The sequence below is a fragment of the Morone saxatilis genome, unplaced genomic scaffold (genome assembly GCF_004916995.1).
Source record: "Morone saxatilis isolate NCDOM2014 unplaced genomic scaffold, NCSU_SB_2.0 Contig7, whole genome shotgun sequence".
Taxonomy (NCBI): Eukaryota; Metazoa; Chordata; class Actinopteri; family Moronidae; genus Morone; species Morone saxatilis.
The window spans coordinates 12,487,812-12,493,078 of NW_023340246.1; positions in this window are offsets into that span (position 1 = coordinate 12,487,812).

A 5,267-nucleotide genomic window follows, 5' to 3' on the forward strand; every position below is an offset into this window, starting at 1 on the left:
ACAGGTCCATTTACCATTACACTGCAGGCACAATTTAGGCATTTTTATATGCGGCCCAAATTAAAAATATAATTTTTTTGCAATGTGACCTCTGTGTAAACATTATTTGACTTTCACTCTAGATCAAACATAAACAGCCAAACATAAAAATCTGATCTGAGCAATACATGCAATCCCAATACATGCAATCCCTGTAGCCCTGTAGCCCTGTAGAGCTGCCGCTCAAGGTACCAATACCATGAACAGCTAAAAATTGTATTTGTTCAGCCCGCCTCAGCTCCACCCACGCTCACAAAAGTTCCTACCTAATATGACTAATATGAAAACGCACATTCATTATAAATCAGTCAATAAATAAGAGGATATTTTACTGTGACAAAATTAAAAAAATAAATCTGTTAAGTTAACTTAACAAAGGTAACAGACATACCACTGATCCTTGTCAGTGTATTGATCCAATGTTTAGCCTCTAGGGCTTGTTGAGCTGCAGTTTACAAATTGTGTGAAGTAGGTGCATGTATTGGGTGTGTGATACTCTGTGAAGGTGTATAAATTGTGCTGTTTTCTCACACGGTGTGAGTGTCCTTTCTCTGTTGTCATATCTCTCACGTTTCATCCATGGTCCTTCATAATGTTTCAGTCAGAGCTCTCAGTTTTACAAAAACACTAATCCCTCAGATTAAGTGTCTCTGTTTGGTCTCTAGGTGGAATTGCACTGACCATAAGGAGCACCTGGGGAAAGCAGTTTGAGTCACTCTTCTAGTAGAAACATGAGCACTGACAAGGTAATAACCACCCAAACCCAAAGTGTTGTCATGTTGTCATCAAATCCAACTTCACTTTAAAGACTGTAAACTGTGGTATATCTAAAATGGGTTATAAGAAGTGAGTTGTCTGTAGGTTATTTGCGGGTGGCCAGACTAAGTTTTCTGCAATCTGAGACAAAACCACCTGTGACACTCTCACTAATATAAAGGTCAAATATTTAAAATTCTGAAGCATTTTATCTATTGATCACTTTTTAATGAGTGAACAGGTTGTAACGTAACTTAAAAAATTGGATCTTCCCTATGTTTTTTGGTTTCCTGTGGACTGATTATGTGTTTCTATGACGAGGGTAGGATTTCCATGAAAATTCAAAGGATGTGAAGTTTATGCACCTTCCCAAATATTTTCTTTCTTCGCTTCCCTACAGTGTCAACTGTGTGCAACACTAGCTAATGATAGCTATAAACGGAGTCTGCTAGCCCAGTGGTCCAAACCTGGTGGTCATGACCCCCACTAGAGGTCACCAAAGTTTAATGGGGGTCAAGCCTTCTTTATTTTAAAGTATGCTAGAAAACTTAGGGTCCCTTAAGAAAAAAGGTTGAGTACCACTGTGCTAGCCAACAATAAATGATGTAGTGGTACAAAGCAAAGAAGTATAACTAATGTTTGATTTCTACTAGCTAAGAGTGATGCAAAGCAAGGGTTAAAATAACTAGCTGTAGCGTAAGTGAAGTCTGGCTTGGCTATGCAGTTTGGATCTGGCATCGGTTGCATTGTGGTGTTGGCTGATGGGGTGATTTGTAAATGGCAAGCTAGTTAGTATCATGAAGTCATGGAGTATGAGTGTGGGCAACAGGACGCTGAATTCACTTAACAGCCACTGGTGTCATTATTAACAAAATAAAAGTTACATATAGAACTTTAATACAGAAAAAGTCAGCAGTGACTTGAGAAATCTTTTATTTTTTACATTTTACCAAAATCCAGATTTTCCCTGAACCTTAACCAAAGTCCTTTTGCTGCCTAAACCTACCCACAGACAGGAGTCTGGACATGAAGCCAGAACTCTGGTATGACATTCCTACATTTTGTACAGCCACCATCTACCCTATACATTCTTCTGTGACTCCAGCACATAAATGCAGTGTTGAAGCATGAAATAACAATCTTATCCAGGTAGCGATTATGTTGTCACCACAACATAATTATGAATAAAAATGTGTAAAATCCAAACATAATTTCTTGGAGACACGGTTTCAGTTTCACTGCAAACAAAAGCAAAGAATCACAGTATGTTTGAAACACAATGATACTTTTGAACAACAATGGCAAAGAAGACAAGGTCCAAGATGCATGTATACAGTTTTTTTTACCACATTATTGGCGTTACTGTGATGGCCATCTGTGCAGCACCTTGATCAAGAGGGATATCTCAACATGGCATGGATATTCCTAGTCCCCAGAGGATGACTCTTGATTGATTTGGCTAGGCCCCTGTCTTTTCTCCTTTCGCCACCACCATGTCCAAATCTCCACCTGTACACATCAATACTGTGATGCAGTCATATCGGGATATATCGGGAACACCTAATAGGCTTCCCAAAGGAATTGCAAAAGGTACATTTTGTACAGATCTCAAAATCTAAAGGGGAGTTTGCAATGAAATGCACCAAGCGCACTAATACTTCAAAAGGAGTAAGCCATTTTAATTGTAAAACACCTTTTTATTAAAATCACTAGCATGTTGTTTATTCTGACCAACATTACATTGTGGCTTGTTATAAACATTTCAGGTGCTGAATGGGTACTCAAACGTTCAGTTTTGTTTATTTGCAGAATTGAGTTAAACTACTGTTGTCACTCATTGTGCATAAATAGCCATAGGCTAAATGAGGATGCGGCATTTTCAAGGGGAAAAGGAATGCTATTCTTAAAGTTTAATCAGATTTTGTTTTTACAGTGATGGTAGCTTGTCCCATAATGATCAACATCAGGTTGTCATTCTTTTATTTACCTCTCACTGGTTTATATTAAAAAGTGAAATGATGTTTGCATCCCATATAGTCAGCTGAGTTCAGCACATGACGACTGTGGAGAGTTGCACTATAGTTGTAATTGAGTCCAGGCAGCAACAACAGCACTTCACTCTGAAAAGAAACTTCCGCTGCTCTGGAATGTACCTGCACGTCATCACATAGCCTGACACACACACATACACACACACACACACACACACACACATCTCTTTCTCTCTCCCTCGATCACTCTCCATCTCTTCATGCATACATATTTGGAGCTACAGGTGCCCCCAAAAGTATCATCCTTCCTGATTTTGATTGACACACTCGAGGGGCGGTGGATCACAATTAGTGATGGTGCTAATTTCCCACAATGCCCTGCAGCCACTGGGCACCCACTGCGCCTGCAGCCAGCTCATCAATATTCATGAGCCATCTGATGAATATGCAAATGGAGGGAAAAGCGGCGGTGTCCAGGTGAACAACTGCATCTCACCAATCACAGGCCGCCATGCGCACTCGACATGCAGGGGTGGGAGACGTGGCAGGAAATGGCATCTCAGGACATCAAAGGCAACTTATCAGGAATGTTATTTTAATTACTGCATAAAATCTTGATCATAAACGTTAGGGAAAACCTTAATATGACAAATTATATCAAATCCATGGCTGATTTTAAACCAAAGACTCTGCTTTAATCTGTTAATCCTAAAATTAATCTCCTTCTTCATAGTTTTAATTCTTAATTTAACTGTAATATTTAGTTCATGGGTGATAGTTATAATTTTGACCTTAATCCTAACCTCAGCCTGATACATTATGGACCTAATTTTATCTTTAAACCTGGTCTCATGAATTATAACATGTATTATAATACTACTTCTAATGTCAAACTCTTGAACTGTGACTGTTTTATCTTAATTCTTTTCACGTGGATTGTACACTTCTTGATTCTTAATCTTAATTTCATGGAATGTAAACTTAATTTAAAATGAATGTTAATTCTGATTTATAAACATATATATTCCTCTTTAAGAGCATTAGTTGTTTATATTTATTGTGTGTATCGATATGTTTTGACAAATTGCAGTCTTGATCTTGGACACATCTCCAACTCACAAGGTGAACTATCACACAATCACAGGCTGCACTTATTCACTGTGTCCCTTTATGTTTGATGTGTCTTGATAAAGGTTCTAGTGACCTAAATGTCAACTTTTAATAAATCAATGCAGATGTAATAACTGTGTGCGGGAACTGAATAACACTTAGATTTCCTTTCAAACAACACTCTTTTATTCCCAGATGATGAAATGTATAGAAAGATGTAAAGATTAAATAATATATTGGTGAGGCTTATATATCAGCTGACATTAGCTTATCACAGATATAGCAGCATCAACGTATAGATTTTAGCTGATAAGTAACATGACATTGCAGTTCAGAAATGCTAGAGAAATGTATAATAAGACACCAATAAGATATATAAAAAAGTCTCAAATATCAATATTAGTGTATCACCAGCATCTATTTGATCTTCTCTCACTTGCAATTGCAACCATTGTCAAGGAAGTTATGTTAGTTTGTCTGTAAGCAAAATATCTGAAAAACTGATTTTGATGAAATTTGGTGGACGAGGAAACACACAATGGTGTCAACTTTTGTGGTGACCTTGATCTGTAAATTTAACCATCAGGCAATATTTGTTGTATTTTGCCAAACTATGAAATAAACAGAAGTAAAAACTTGATTTTAAGTCCTGAAGGGTTGATGTCAGTCCCAAGAAATCAAACTCTAATGAACTGAGGCGACAAGAATGACATTTGTGGGCGTGATATATCTTCTAGTTGGTTTCAGTCTCTCTAAACCAAACATGCTTAATTGTTAGAGGTTGAGTTCAGAAATATTTATGGGTAAATGTAGTCTACTAACCCTGCAACAGCATGTGTCTTGTTATTACACTATCATATGAAAGTGTTTTTTTTTGTGCTGTTTTGAGTGGTTCAAACATATAATCACACACTCACATACACACAAAGCCACACCGGGAGCTGCTATGCTGCAGATCTGGGAGAAAAACCAAAGCGGACAGATCAGAGCGGAGATATAATCAACCCTGAGTTCTGAGGAAAAAGCATTTCGCTCCTTCCTTCCAGTCCCCCTTTACCTCCCTTCATCTCAATACCATCTTTCACCACCACCACTCCCTCTTCCATCCCCCCTTGTGTGGAGCTCATACGGCGGCTGGTGATGCTGCACAAACAGAACTAGTTCAGGGTTTGAATAGACAAAAACCTGCAGCCGGCGTTGTTCAGGACCCACAGAACAAACTTTGAGATGGGGCTCACGTCGAGGCAGCGCTCCGGTGCAGAGTTCAGCTAAACTAAAGGTTTATTGCTAGGTGTGTGCATGTGTGTGAGTGTGTGTGTGGTGTGTGTGTGTAGGTGTTATTGAGAAGCATGGCTTTCCCCAGAGAGATCC